Source organism: Ambystoma mexicanum, chromosome 4p (genome assembly GCF_040938575.1).
Source record: "Ambystoma mexicanum isolate Mex_15411 chromosome 4p, UKY_AmexF1_1, whole genome shotgun sequence".
In the NCBI taxonomy this organism is placed as follows: domain Eukaryota; kingdom Metazoa; phylum Chordata; class Amphibia; order Caudata; family Ambystomatidae; genus Ambystoma; species Ambystoma mexicanum.
Genome location: NC_090927.1, coordinates 498,165,973 through 498,182,287, shown reverse-complemented (window position 1 = coordinate 498,182,287; position 16,315 = coordinate 498,165,973).

Genomic DNA, 16,315 nt, shown 5'->3' with positions numbered 1-16,315 from the left:
TTTTAAGCCCTATTGTAAAAGTAAATTGGGGGAACCTGATGTCAGGGGTTCTTTTCAATATGGGGAGCAGGTAGTTTGTACATTAATGAAATGGATGAATCATAACACTGCAGACTTAGTGGTGTGATGTTGTGAGGCATCCATGTTAAGCCATCTCAACTGTCCTAATCGCACAACATGTAATGCTCAAAATGTGAAAAATTGCATATTAGTGGCTTCCAGTACTCTTCTGCACCACTGATACCCTCCAAAAATGATGGTACAGTGCTACCTAGCCCTAGTACAGTTGCTACGCCACCAATACCTGTTGAATGAGCATCACAATCATCAGATGTAACAGGGTCTAATGACAGCAAGTGCTTATGAAGCCCAAATGGTTTAAAGGGCGCAAGGGTGTTGTGCTGTTGGTCCCAGGAGGGAAACCATCTCTCCCATAACTGTTGCTATGAGGCCCGCCAGGCTGAAGCCCCCAAGTGTGAAAAGATGCAAGGTTGTTGTGCTCCTGCAGGGTGTTCTGCAAGAGTGGGACAACGGAGTGGAAGGTCCCACTTAACTGTAGCTGAGTTGAGAAATGTTTTTGAGCCCTGAGCCCTGTTTCGCTTCGGCCCCAGCGGGTTGGTCTGCATATTACTGAAGAATGGCTGCCATTGTCACAATGGAGGAGGTGGAGGAACTTCTATCTCCCTTCCCCCCTCTTTTTCTCGGCAAGTGTGTTCTCCTCTCTAATCTGCAAGGTCACACGGATTCCAATTCAAAGCATAAGTTCAAGGTGGTGCGAAGAAAAGGGGTGGGCTGTTGAGTGCCCCAGGGAAGTGAAGGAGATCAGTCTGTGGATACTAACTCTGGCAGGGTGCCTGATTCAACTACCGATTCAACTACTGTTGACACTTTTTGAGACTTAGAGAGAGCAATGAGGGAGAAATCTGTGAGAAATCTAGCTACATCACTAGTCCTAACGGGAAACACTTTCCACAATTACACAAATCCCTTAAAAAGCCCTGTCCACAACCTCCCCCATTGACATGACCCAAGGGGGAAACCTCTTAAGCATGAACCAAGATTTACATGTGCCTAATGTAAATCTGCCGACCACAGCAGAGAGACTAGACCGCATGCTCGCCTCTGATATCTTAGGGAAATCGGGTGTTGGAACTGAGAATGACCTTGGGGAGAGCCAAACTCATTGGGAGCTGTGATTTGCGGATTACCCGTATGGCTTCCTTTGCCCTTCCTGGTTTGCCATCAAGGCCTGCTCCTGGATCCACCTGCCTGGCCTCTGATCTGGGGATGGTATTGGGTACCGATGTTGCTGACCCCCTGTCAACTTTTGTCCCCCTTTTGTTTCCCCTGCCATGGACTTAATTGACTTAATGGTGCAGCCCGTGAAGGAAGTTATGAGGAAAAGCACCCCTCTAGCTCCACCAGCAGCATCTGGATCAAATTTTGGTCAGCTGTTCACTAGCAACCAGCTCCTTTCTTTGTATGACTACCCTCTGGGGATCAAAGCCTCTTACTCAAGGGAATTCGTCCCTCTTAGACTCAGCACATACAGTGCATAATACCACCCAGGGCTGTTCCTTTGAATGAGTGCTCTCTGAACTGGCAGTCGTAAAGAAACTGCTACTGATAGAGGCAGAGGGGAAGGGAGGGGTACTGAGGGGTGGAGAGGGTTTATTGGGGGATGGTGATATGTCCATAGGCTCCATCACAGATGTGGGGCTGCAGACCTTGTGTCCTGGATCGTCCATTGCTCCTGGCATCCCGAATATTCTGACTCTGATGAAACCAAATGCCCCCAGAGAGCCCCCTAATGGCCCTAGCCTCTACTTCAAGCCCCAGGCCCTGGGGGACAATGCCCATAAAAATCTGGGCATTGAGCATTTTGGTGTTAGGACAATCTGTATATGTAACCCTCGCCCCAGGAGGTACCTGCCTAAGCATAATATCCGCCGGGGGCCAAGAGAATCCACTGTATTTCTTCATGGGGTACCTAAACTGCCCTTAGACAGACGAGAACTGATGGTTGGCTTTTTGAATACATGCCTTCACTGGCTTCACTCTGTTGGGAGGTGTGCTTCTATGACTAAAGACGCCATGGTGGGGTGTTCTAGAGTGACAAATGACAATCCCATACATTCTGTTAAACCTGCTCTTCAAAGATGAACAAACGTATGGCCAGGGAAGTACTGAAAAATTGCGATTGGTACGGGCGGTACCCAGGAAGTGGGTTTGTAAATCCATTCCCTCAACCTGAAATTATGGGGGCCCATGGAAATTCCACAAGCAATGAACTCCTATCTGGGGTGAAATTACCTCTTTGTGCCCTCGGAGATATGGCAGTTAAAGAAGGTACTGGGCCAGAGGAGCTGAACTGATAAGAGAAATGTGCTCTATTCCCCAACAAAGGTGTTGTTGTCTTTCCTTTTCTTGCTTGCCTGTTGTATAGTACCTTAGAAATGTTTGTTTGCTTAGGATGTGCGTTCATGGCCTAATGGTCGAATAAAGTTAATTTGATTTTATGACCAGTAAATAGCTCAAACCTGAAAATGAAATAGACCATGTGATGAATCTGATGATGTCATCACTCTTTTCCCTGAAACTCTCCTCATGTGTCCAGGGGATGGCAGCCTCTACCTGATCCTGACCTTGAGGGCAGCTATTTGAGGGAGGACTTCATTGGGGGGAGGTGACCCTCGGGAGGATAACATGACATCATCAGGTGAGACATGGTACACCCTTTCCCTTTTAGGAATGTTCCTTCCATTACCCATGCTCTAATGGCATATTGTCATTATTCCATGTGACATCTTGTCAACTCTACTGACAATACTCATCAACGTCAAACAATAATTAAATGAAGCACTGGGGCGAGGAGGCTGAAGGGAGCAATGAGGATCAGTGAAGCCGAGAAGCCCAGCATGCCCTCTAGTGGTTGTGAGTGTATGATAGGTGCCGGGATGTTTAAAAACCCAATCAGCATGGAGGAGGGAGACGCTGTCTGGAAAAGCGTCATCCTCTTGGTGCTGCCCGAGAGACTGCAGAGCCACAGAGCAGACTGTGGAGACTGGAGGTGGAGGGAGATGGTGGAAGAAGATGGACTGCTGGACCGTAGCAGGAAGCCAAGGGAACCAAGAAGCAGTGCCAGTGCTGCCAGAACATGGAGAAGGATCAGCAGCAGAGAGGGAGTCATGAACGATGTGGAAGCCACTAAGCGAAACCAGTGAACCTGTGAAGTGGAGACGGGATGCTGGAGTACTGCTTCACGTTTACTGAGAGAGGATCGTAGAATGCAGTAAAAAGCCAGTGAGTCCTGAGAAGGGAAGCTGGGACAGATAAGAGAAAGTGAAGTGAATCAGGGGTATTTAGAAACCCGATATGTCAAAAGGATTAGTAGCAAAAGTCAAGTTTGCACAGTGTGTAAAGTGAACCACATATGAAAGCCCTGGCAGGAGAGTATACAAGGAAAGATCAAGTTTGCAAGTTTATAAAGTGAACTGTATGAGAAAGCCATTGAAATGGAAATGGAAATGAACATTCTTGTGGTAAGCACGTTATAATAGTCCACTTCAGGGTGAAAAGGTCATCTGTCCAGTTTGCACTATGTACATGTTAACCAAAACTAACCAACTAACACTTTCCCATTAACTGATCATTTACCTTTAACAAAGCAGTGCAAAATGCTTCAGATGACATGTCAAAAGTAAGGTGCTTTTACAAGTGGAGTAAAAACATGCAAGCAGAGTATTGCTGGCTGTGATTTCATTGCACAAAATGCGAGAAAGATATGCACTCTGGTGAAAGTGCCATTGTACACAGAGGAAATGATTTTTACAAATCTTTTCATAAAGCTAAGCTTCCAGAGAAACCAGATCGGGTGATGATGCACGTCATGTTAGAGGCAGGTTTTTAGTGAGATTGACAGGGATAGCTTATAAATTCAAGAGACAGAAGAGCTGTAGGGAGTTCAGCTGACAGAATAGTAGAGCAGCAGACAGCCGACAGATGGGCAAGTAACTGGCCAGAATCGTGCAGTGCAAGATTTTCCAGGAAGCTGAGGCCTTGACAGATGAGCTCTGTCCTTCGTAGGTGGCTAGGCTTTGCAGAATCTGTGTGCTGATAATGCAGTTTGGAGGGGTTTCCCATGATAACAGTGCAGTAATCTCACTCACACTTAAAGAGAGAGAGAGAGAGCTATGTAAAAAGCACACAGGGACACAAAAGGCATGTCAGCAAACCGGCTTGGCTGAGTGTAATGGGCATTGCGTTACATTTCACAGGAACTGTAGTAAATAGCCCATTTTGCAAAATGTCAAGTTAAACACAGGAAGATCAAGCTCTCCTGCAGAAAGAGGTCATAGGAAGTGGTGTACACAATCAAATAGATCTGGGTTTCTACTCCCGCCTCATTCTATTCAGAATGAAGGCCTGCAATGGCCCACCACACTTGGTCTGCACCGGATGAACATTTTCATCAAACACCAACCTTTCACAATCAGCCAGCAGGACGTCAGTGACGAGCCGACATTGAACCTCACCCTCCGTCTCTGGGGTCTTTTTCGTGCTGTGCTTACCAGTACCATGGCCCACTGCTCAGCCGGGGACACCCCCAGCCCTCATTCACTTATATCTACATTGCTGTCTTCACACAAAAAGAATTGTGAGTGTGAGGTTCAATAGCAGCTCTGGACCCATTTGGGGGGGGGAGTTGATTGTAATTGGATGGGTGAAGGCCTAAAACCAGTGTTTTAAGTGGGATTAGAAATTGAGGGGGGCTTTCGTTAGGGGGTGTGGACTAAGTGAGGGTGTGCTTAGGCTATGCCCTCTATCAAGAGCCCCCCTCGCCTAAGCGGTGAGGGCTGCTAAAAGAATCCGAGCTGGGGCGCACTGGCATTATTACCTTTGATGCGCCCAGCCCCTCCTTTTAAACAAAAGAAGGGGCTGGGCGCACCAACGGTGTGACAACAGTGTGCCTCAGCAGGCAGCCTTTTCATTCAAGGAGCCCTGTGGTGCAACGCTTTAATCACGGGCACCTTGAATGAAAGGGCTGCCTGCTGCTGATGTCTCTGTAATCTGAAACAGGAGGAGGGCTGGACTGCCCAGCTCTCCTTTTGTTTCTGAGAAAATAGCCATCAGCCAGCGTGAGGAGCCCAGGGGCTTCATGCTGGGAGAAGGCTAGTTACTCAGAAACAAAAGGAGGGCTGGAATGTCAGTCCTCCTCCTGTTTCAGAGTACAGACCCATCAGGCAGCCCCCACTGCACAAGTTACACCTGCTGGCTGCAGGTGTCCGCACTTCAGTTTAGAAAAAAAGAAAATGTGGTGCCTTTTCTTTTCTTCTAAACCAAAGGGCTGACACCTGCAGGGCACCTGTAACCGTGCAGCCGCTACACAGGCTACCTCAGGTGGCTGGGGCTAGTTGGGGGAGGGCCCCGGCAGGGCCCCTGCTCGGGGGCCTATTCTGGAGATTGCCACGGGTCGGCCCTGGCTGGCTCCCGGCCCACTTAAAGCACTGCCTAAGACTGAGACACTACCTCAGCCTTACTGGCCTCTCCGAGATGTAGCCCATGGAGGTCCTCCTTGTTACTGCGCATGGCACCACCCTACTGATCTTTAGAGACCTTGCCACAACTTGTGAATAACTCTGTTGCATCCCTAACAGTCTTTCAAGAGACACAGGTTTCACTTGTGACCAGGCTTCTACAAATATCGCCTGCTGCACACTTTGTTGAGGTTGGTTCACGTAGTGCCTAAGAGAAGGCAAAACGTGCAATATGACAATTATGTGCACTCTATTCTCGAGAAAAGGACCATTGCTCAAAAAGCTATGCATTCTTTTTAATGTTTGATGAACTCTGTACATTTTGTATTCAATTCAGAATTACTGATCCTAAAACCAGCATGTTTTCGAATTTTACCATACCACCATGAATGCTGAATCGCTAGCAAACGTGCACAATTACACACACAATGAAACAGCACATTATATTATATGGAAGGCATAGAAAAAGGAAAATACATCAAAACTGTCTGTGTGGGTGACTGTCTCAGTCCAGTCCATTGCTGGCTGACTGGACTAGACTGGATGGTCAGTCACACGCAGACACAGAGGTGCGCTGCTATAATGGTGGATCACACAACAGAACCCTGAACATCAAACTGAAGCCGAAACTGCAGTGAGCGCGACCTCCTTTGAACCTGTGCCGACTTTTCAACGGATACCAGTGCCAAGTACTTTGATTGGCTGTGCAGACACACTGTCATCAGGGCGTAAAATTGGACAGTTTGGCTGTAAATAACAAAGAGGAATCTATCCACACGCAGAAAGCGTTTTGGCAGGATAGGGCAGTAGGAGTTAATGCATTCCTCCACACCACTTGAATAATTGTGGCATGGGAATATGTGTTGCGCATCGCCTACGTCCAGCAACAACCTTACGCACTTCTGCTGCTTAACCTCAAATTTCATCAAGACTTCATGTAATGCCACTGCTTCTCCTCACTAGGAGGCTGTTAATGTTCGTCTCTGGCCGATTAGTTGCCTCTGAACCTAAAGCGTCTCAAAGGTGCAGAAAGGCATCCATTTTGGGCTGGTGATCCCATTGAATGTTTTTAAAGGGTGATGCATGTTTGCTGGGAGGGTGCTTCCACTGTAGTATATGGAGGGCCTGCTTGCTTCAGAGATGAAATTGAGTACACATCTTGAGACACATTGCACCCTCCAAATGCGGGTGACTTGAGCGTGTGAGCAGCCCATCAAAGAGACATTAGACAGGTCCACGAATGTGTTGAGGGTGGCGGATGCAACAATGACTGATTATTCTATAAGCTGCTAAACAAAAAGCATCCTTCGTGCCTAAGCAGATGCTGTCAAGTAATCTTGCTTTTTCTTTATTAGACAGTTCACGCCTCTGAAATGCTTCCCTAAACACAGTACACACACCAGTACCGAATGTTGCGGTGCCCTTATCTCGCATATATCTCACCATGCTCGGCGCGGGTGCTATCAAGCAGGCAAAGAGGAAGGAGCTTCTTCCAGGTCATGGAGACTGGGCTGGCTCGTCACCCTCAAGCTCTGAAGCAGCCCAGGCTACTTGTTTGACAGTTCGGCCCTCTCCGTTTACGTCTCCCTCCACCCATCATGACCTCTGTTGTCAAGAGGGGGCGGTGGGAGAGCATCAAAATGGAAAACTGGGTCCTGGGCAGAGCATGGCTGAGTCGTACCACAGCTGAACTAGTTGTGTTCATGAATGGATGGGTACAGCCTAGTAGGGCAGCACTTACTGTTCAGACTCCTCAGTTTAGGTGAGGTTCTACAAGTGAAAGCAAGGCTGCACTCCACACGTAGCTCTACTCTGCTGCTGTGTGCTATCTTGTTCTGGGGGTTGAGGAAGCTTGCCGGACCATGCCCTGGCTGAGGGCTGTGCAATTGTGAAACAAACTGAGAAGGTGGTGCACCTGTGCCCATCACCCCACCCCCAGTCATCATAACGTGATTGTCATTGGCTGGCAAACAGCCAATGACAATTCCATATATTCTGTTACTATGGTGTAATGCAGGAGGAGATCCTACACTGCGCTGTTTGTGCACACAATAATACTGGTGAGCCACAGCTCTAGCGCCTCGCCAGCCTCCTACATGATAATGGGTCTAATTAAGTGCATGGAGTGTAACAGAATTTAAAGACACAGCACACTCCAGACCACGACTCTTTCCACTGGCAAGGGATGTCACACAATAAAAATGCTTTTAATTTCATTGATTTCGGATTCTGCTTTGAGAAGGCCCCCAACCCGTCTCATACCCCCTTGACCAACACCCCATGTCGCAATGGACCATGAACCAGGTCGGTGTGTAATAATGAAATATTTATTTATTTTTAATTTCAAATGCATAATCAAACAATTTAGGGCAGCATCACCAGTGTGGTGATGATATACAGCAAAATGTTATAATACAAATAATTTAACCTTCTGACATTTAACACATAGGTTTTAAATGGATATGGAAGCAAAGTCATTTTTTGGTCATACTTACAGATGGCACAACTGTTAGGCACTCCCCCTGTAACACACCCCCAAACACCTGCTGACTAGGTTTTGTGTGGATGGAATGGAGGAGCAAGGAGTCACAAATAAGAGGGAAAAATCAAATTGTAAATCTGAACTACCACCTCAGAATGGGAGGCCAAAACAAAAATTAAACCCTTGAAAAATGAGCAAAATGGCACCAGGAATTAATTGGATAGTTAGTGGACAGTTTTCCTGTGCGGTAGAATGCATAGGACAGGAATTTGTGTGGCTGTACTAAAGAGGCAAGAAAGCATACAAACTACTGTGCAGGGAACTAAAGCAACATGAATACAGGTAAGAAAATTGACTTTGGGAAGGAAAGCAGTGCAGCAAAAATCACTTGTGGCAGAATTGCAATTTCTTATTTTTCACATATTTAAACAAGCAAACAGCTAAGAAAATGAGCTTAACAGTCAAAATCAGAAACTGGTCTTTCTGATGGGGTACAAAGGCACATATCATATAAAATATTGAAGTGAAGGAAGAACTCTTATGGGGTGACAGTATGGGTTTCTTTATAGGAAATGAAAATCAGATTTAATAATGAAAACAATTTCACATGCAAAAACGGTTTTGTTCACAAAATGATTAGTACTCCCGAGTCTGTATTTTAGTGGCTAGATTATTAAAGAAAGACACTGCGCGCAAGTAGGTTAATTTTCAATTTTAACCAATTTGCGCCACACACCTCCTTATGGGGGAATTACTTACTTTATCTTCAAAATGGTGCTAAGGATTTACACAACTAGCTGAAAGGATTTGAAAAGAATTACACTAACAGATATATACTACACAGATTTTTCTAAGGACCGGATGAACAGAGGATGCTAATAATTTGGGACGCTACTTGGATTCTTATGGGGTTTTTATAGTGTTTGGACAGAATGCAAGGTAACAGAGCAGTGTATGCAGCTTTTTGGTACTGGGGAGGGTGATAATTACAAAATGCACTTCAGTGGGGGTAGTTTGGACAGTCAGCCGTGTCTCAGGACAGCGGGACAAGGATCTGGTCACTTGGACAGCGGCTGGACTCTGCTCTATGGGAACAGTGGGGTAAAAGAGGTCTGGTCTCTGTATTCTCCCAAGGGGATCAGCGGCCTCTCCTCTTTTCTCAATGGATTTGTGGTTCTGCCTGGATCTAGATGGGTGGTTCTGCCTGGATCTGGATCAGGACATTTCTGCCTGGATCTAGATGGGTGGTTCTGCCTGGATCTGGATCAGGATAGGTGGTTCTGCATCAGGATAGGTGGTTCTGGAGTCTGGGATTCTTGCAGGGTGAATTTTGAATATCTGGATTTTTGAATGTCCTGAATTTCCCTATTCATCCTTATTATATAGTCAGGATGACATCAGAGAATGTTTACAATGTGGGCAGAAGTAATCTGACCATATCACTTGGATGGGATAGGTCAGGTTATGGGTGTCCCCTCCTCCCTGCGGGCGGATTGGTTCCAGGGAAGTGACATCAGTTTAAGTGTGTGTGTGTGTTATGACTTGGTTTGTTTCACCACAGTTACTTTTACACAAATAGGTTATGGAACTAGAAACCTTCTTTTTATAATCGTTACCAGCTTAAACATCAGATAGGCAGATCCCATATTTCACAAGGAATATGCCAGTTCAAACTCCACATCTGTGGGAGGCTGCTTTGCCCTTTGGGCATAATTTTGCAATTTTTCACTGGAAACATTTTATCTAAAAGTCTACAAATGGTTACACATAAGCCTAATAGTGCCTGGCATATTTTCTCCAAATGTAATATATGTGCCATTTACGCTTTCCCAAGAAATGCCTTTTTACTGCCATTCAATTCTACCACATGCCAGGAAGACACACAGTCTTATTTTGCTTATACACACATTAAATTAAAACTGTCATAATCTCACATTACTGCTTATTCAGATGACTGAAATACATGTCTTAATGTGAAAAGGTCTTTAAATCAAATGGGCTGGCTTTGTCCCCAAATGTGGGTGGTATTTCCAACCCCCAGCCAAATGTCTTCCCTTGGTCAGCTTGCACAGGGTTTGCCATGACTCCCCCTTTTAAGTACTCCAGTTTGAATGCAATGTAACACACACTTCTAAGGAAAACACAGTGCTTGACTATTCCTTTGTCTTTGGGAGCATTTCTGCCAGGTATTCTGAGGCAGCCTGTAATTATCACACATGTCAGGTCCATAGAACAGGGCCCCTGCCTTGGCAGTATTAGTTCACGGGGAGGTGCGACATGGACCTTCAAACCAAACTGTTCTGACAGGAATGCCTGAGCCTCAGCCAGGCTGTTGAAGTTCTTTTTTTTTAAGGGGAAAACACAGCGCCCAATATACATTTGTCTTTGCAGCCCCTCTTTCCAAAAGTACAGTTGTGATTATTTGCGAGCTACAGTATTGATTCCCATTTAGTTTTCACAATGACATTTCACTGCTTTGCAAAAGTAGGTTTACACAGCTTCATTTTATTTCCCTCATGTTCATTTCCCAAAAATGTGGTTTTCTTCACATTTACTATCTGAAGGCTTTTATAGCTCTGGTCAGTTTCTGTACACAAGGATATACTTGGAAAATCGGTTCTTGGTAACTGACACATAGCAAGAGAGACAGAGCTTCTTTTGAAGTACTTTGTGTGGGTTAATTTGTTTCCAAAAGTAAATTCAAGCTGTGTTTCAGTAGAGATCCAAATCATTTTCCTTTCAAGTGATTGATTAGTACATCAGCTGCTCTGGGAATGTTTTTGCCTCACTTCTTGCTACTCAGCAGAAATTAAACATGCCAGGAGGGGTTTCCATGAAGGGCACAACTCTGTGAAAAATGAAATCAATAGTAATTTGCAAAGCCGTCTTGGGTGTCATGTGTGCAGCTTTAGCATTCAGCATGACAGAACAGAAAAAGGTGATTCCATTCTGAGCATAGGTCATTTTCTTCTGGATTTAGAGGAAAGAAGCAAATGCAGCCATTCTTTGTAGTGGCAATGTTTAAAGCATTCCACCCTGTGCCAGGGAAAGAAAGCACAGCCGCTTTTGGGTGAAATGTGGAAATGTGTTTTTTGTTGTAGGGGGGTTTCTGTTAGGGCTGGCAAATGTACCCCACAGGAGCCTATGAGTTCCATGCAGTATAGTATGGGTAAAAATGCGTAAAATAGGGCGTGCCCCTCTTTGTGTGTCATGTCCAGCCACGACAAGGCAAGATAATTTAATTATTTATATATTTAATTAACATTGCATCCACGCCACATTTATCAAAAAGGAATAAACAGAGACACCACTATTTTCTCTGTACTTTGTGGGGGTTGGGAGGGCGGTGGCCCCACGTCCTAAATAAGTGGCCGCCACTGGATACAACCCCAGGTCTCTCCTCCAGATTCTTTAGTCTTTATACAGATCACGTTCACCTGGATTGGCTTCCCCTCACAGGCCTCTCTGACCTTACTCTGGGTGTTAGGTAGCACACCAAGCCTTTAGCTGGCCTTTCCATGATCTTGACTCAAATTCACTTCTCCTTTATTGTTACTGCAGAACTCTGCCTGAGAAGGACAGAGCTCCCTGGCTTCTCCTGGGTGTGAACATCATGCTAGTAGCCTTTTGACAGTCTCTGTAATGCCTCTGAGTGTGAATGGTATGCTTGTCTTTGGTAAAATGTAAAATGTACATCACTTATGAAGGACATCTCTAGGTAATGTAAGATAAAAGTAAAGTCAATATGTAGAGCACCCTCGTTCAGAAATGTTTTCGTCACTGCATGTTCTCTGTAAATAAGGGTTTAGGGTCTGCTAGGGCTTCTAGTGTGATACAGGGAAAAGCAGACATGGAAACCTGTGGTGTTGGTGAGTACTGGTCCGAATTTACCATCACCTGTGTAGCAGAAGAGATTCTCTGTGATCATGGGATTAAAAGTATGTCGACTTGGGTTATCCATAAAGGAGAGCCTAGTGTTAGGAGGTCAGTGAAGGGTGTGATGGATAGAGCATTATTAAGCTTGAATCATTCATATGTAGAAGTTCTGCTGGACAAACATGAACTTGCAGCATTGTATCAGACCCAGGAACTCAAGGCTTGGACAAAGTCTCTCTTGGCCGTTGAATTCTGTACTCTACAACAGCTGAAGTATGGGTTTGAAACATATTTTGTGTACAAAGATGATAGTTGGTGAATTGTTGTGTTTGATTTTCTATTCATGCATTGTGGGCCTGTATAGTGGGATCTTCAGGCTCTTTCACATCGGGGAGGGTGTTGGTATAGGCTCATTTTTTAAAATATGTTCTGCCCTCTAATGGGCACTAAGTAAGGGGTCCATGTGGCCCTTCTCATTCGGCTCCCAGGTCCACCATCCATTAGCTTGTGGAGGCACCCTGCACCCTTGGCCGGCCTTCTTGGAGTCCCTCGCATCTGAACTAATCATGGTATGTTATGTTATACAGTTGTTTTATTGTACCAACTTACTACCGAAGTAGTCTCCCAACACCAACGCTTGTCTGCAGTGGCACATACATATCACATAGTACATGGCCATTGGTCGTATATTGTTATAAAGTTTAAATGGCAATCCAGCTGGGCATCCTGCCCTGAAGTTGTTTGAATACAGGAGTTCCTCGACTCTGTGATGTACAGTCTGCTTTCACTACCCCAAGCTTGTTAAGTCAAGCTCTTCTCGAACCGCAATAGCTGCACTGACTTCTAAATCTTAACTTGGTCTTCTGATTAAGGCCATAAGATTCCTTTTTCTGTCTTCAATAACCTTTGAGGTGAAAATGGCTCTATTATTTAAACCATATTCAAAAGGATCCTGCTGTCTAGACAGGATAGGTTTCAAGGGTTTCAAAGTATACTTATGTTTCTCTGAGATCGATTTATTATGATAAAATGGCTGAGTTCATTCCTTACTGACTGAAGTTTTGTAACAAAGACTGCAATCAAGCAGTCTAATGTTCTATTGCGATATACAATGGTCCTTTTTCTTCCTGCCTTATTTACGACATTGAAAATATTTTGCCATATCGGTTGTCATTTGTTCTTTAAATTCCATAGAAATAACGTTTGGTCCACTGTTTAATTTGATTGTTTTTAAACCATCACTGCTCTGCTTATATGTAATACTACTCCTGCATTATCCCAAAAACTGAGATAATTAATCATATAATAGATCTCTCCTAGATCTTAATGTTTTGTCAACCAAAGCATAATCTGTTCTGGAATACATTGTATATTTTCCTGAATAAAAAGTAAACCCTTTCTGGTTTGCGGGTTTATCTTTCCATCTAACATGCAATTAGAGTGTTCTTTATATGTTTAACAGCTCTCGTTATCTATCCCATTCTATTCTCAGATGTATTTAAAGAGCAGATTTACAGGGTAATTCATGGAAATTCGCACAAAAGTGTCGCACGCGGCTGGCGCACAGCGTGCCCGTGCGAATGTCTGCGCCAGCCGCGTGCGATAAAATCAATTTCCGCGCACAGCGTACTCATGGATTCTCGCCTCCAAAAGCAGACGTGCCGCAGAGTGGCGCAGCGACCCTGCAGCAGCGCCAGTTACGCCCCCAAGAACGCCCTCGCGCAAGGAAAAGCCATCAAGATCGCAAAACCATCGCAAAGGGCTGCGCCAACCCTGGACCAGTTTCCTGGACTGGCAAACAGCAAACGCAAAGCGGGGAACGTGTATTACAGGTTTCGGGAACACAGGTGCGCGAGAAGTTTCACACGCGATCGGGCCTGGTGGAGCTTGTGCGTGTATTTCAGAGGTGCGTGAGAAGTTTTACATGCGATTGGGCTGGGTGCGGGTATTTCAGGGGTGCGCGGGAAGTTCTACACGTGATTGGGCTGGGTGCATGTATTTCAGGGGTGCGCGAGAAGTTTCACACGCGATTGGGCCTGGGGGAGCGTGTGCGTGTATTTCAGGGGTGCGCGAGAGAGAAGTTTTACACGCAAAATTGGGCTGGGTGCGTGTATTTCAGGGGTGCGCGGGAAGTTTCACACGTGATTGGGCTGGGTGCGGGTATTTCAGGGGTGTGCGAGAAGTTTCACACGCGATTGGGCCTGGGGGAGCGTGTGCGTGTATTTCAGGGGTGCGCAAGAAGTTTTACACGCATATGGCCTGTGTGCGTGTATTTCAGGGGTGCGCGAGAAGTCTCACACGCGATTGGGCCTGGGGGAGCGTGTGCTTGTATTTCAGGGGTGCGCAAGAAGTTACACACGCAATTGGGCTGTGTGCGGGTATTTCAGGGGTGCGTGAGAAGTTCCACACGCGATTGGCCTGAGCGCGTGTATTTCAGAGGTGTGCGAGAAGTTTCACACGCGATCAGGCCTGGGGGAGCGTCTGCGTGTATTTCAGAGGTGTGCGAGAAGTTCCACACGTGATTGGCCTGGGCGCGTGTATTTCAGAGGTGTGCGAGAAGTTCCACACGCGATTGGGCTGGGTGCGTGTATTTCAGGGGTGCGCGTGAAGTTTCACACGCGATTGGGCTGGGTGCGGGTATTTCAGGGGTGCGCGAGAAGTTCCACACGCGATTGGCCTGGGCGCGTGTATTTCAGACGTGCGCGAGAAGTTTCACATGCGATCGGGCCTGGGGGAGCGCGTGCGTGTATTTCAGAGGTGCGCAAGAAGTTCCACACGCGATTGGCCTGGGCGCGTGTATTTCAGACGTGCGCGAGAAGTTCCACACACGATTGGGCTGGCTGCGTGTATTTCAGGGGTGCGCGGGAAGTTTCACACGCGATTGGGCTGGGTGCGTGTATTTCAGGGGTGCGCGAGAAGTTCCACACGCGATTGGGCTGGGTGCGTGTATTTCAGGGGTGCGCGGGAAGTTTCACACGCGAATGGGCTGGGTGCGGGTATTTCAGGGGTGCGCGAGAAGTTCCACACGCGATTGGCCTGGGCGCGTGTATTTCAGAGGTGCGCGAGAAGTTTCACACGCGATCGGGCCTGGGGGAGCGCGTGCGTGTATTTCAGAGGTGCGCGAGAAGTTCCACACGCGATTGGCCTGGGCGCGTGTATTTCAGAGGTGCGCGAGAAGTTCCACACGCGATTGGGCTGGGTGCGTGTATTTCAGGGGTGCGCGGGAAGTTTCACACGCGATTGGGCTGGGTGCGGGTATTTCAGGGGTGCGCGGGAAGTTTCACATGCGATTGGGCTGGGTGCGGGTATTTCAGGGGTGCGCGGGAAGTTTTACACGTGATTGGGCTGGGTGCGTGTATTTCAGGGGTGCGCGGGAAGTTTCACACGCGATTGGGCTGGGTGCGGGTATTTCAGGGGTGCGCGACACGTTTCACACGCGATTGGGCCTGGGTGAGCGTGTGCGTGTATTTCAGGGGTGCGCGAAACGTTTTACACGCGTATGGCCTTGGTGCGTGTATTTCAGGGGTGCGCGAGAAGTTTCACACGCGATTGGGCTGGGTACGTGTATTCCAGGGGTGTCGGGGAGTACTACATGTGATTTGGCAGTGTGGGTCCTCCCAGGTGTTCCCTGTACACCCTCCACGGCCCCTGCAGGCAGCCCACACCACAGGGGACTACCCTGCATCCCTGGTCATGTCCTGCAGGCAGACCACCCAACATGGGCATGCCCCCCAGCAAAGGCACATGTCTCCTTGCACTGCTGATCACCAACCCATGTCCCCTTGCACCCCCACCCCCCAGCATTCCGGGGCACCTGCCAGCAGGCCCCCACTCATGTCCCACTCATGTCCCCCTGCACCCCCACCCCCCAGCATTGCGGGGCACCTGCCAGCAGGCCCCCACTCATGTCCCACTCAAGTCCCCCTGCGCCCCCACCCCCCAGCATTGCGGGGCACCCTCCACCAGGCCCCCACACATGTCCCCCAGGAAACATGTCATCACAATCTAGATCCCTGGCCCTTATGGTCAGCCTCCAAATGCCAAACACCCACCCGAGTATTGCATCCACCCACTTAGAAATGGCAATAACATGATAGAACCCCAATTGCAAGTTTGGAAATGAACACATGTCCCTCACATACACCCAATGGGTGTCAGTGAATCTCAAAACCCATATCATGATATGAATGATACCAATGAGATGATACTACACATTGAAGTTTGATGAAAAAAATGTATTAAAAGCAGCATAAATTGAATTACAAATAAACAAATGACAATGGGAACCAAAAACCAAAAGCAGCATGTCCGTAAAATAAAGAAAAACCACAAATCATAATCCAAAGGAAAGGTGTCCAAAGTCACAGTTCAAGAAAGTAAATCCAAGGTAAAAACAAAACCGAAAACCATTGCTCCATGG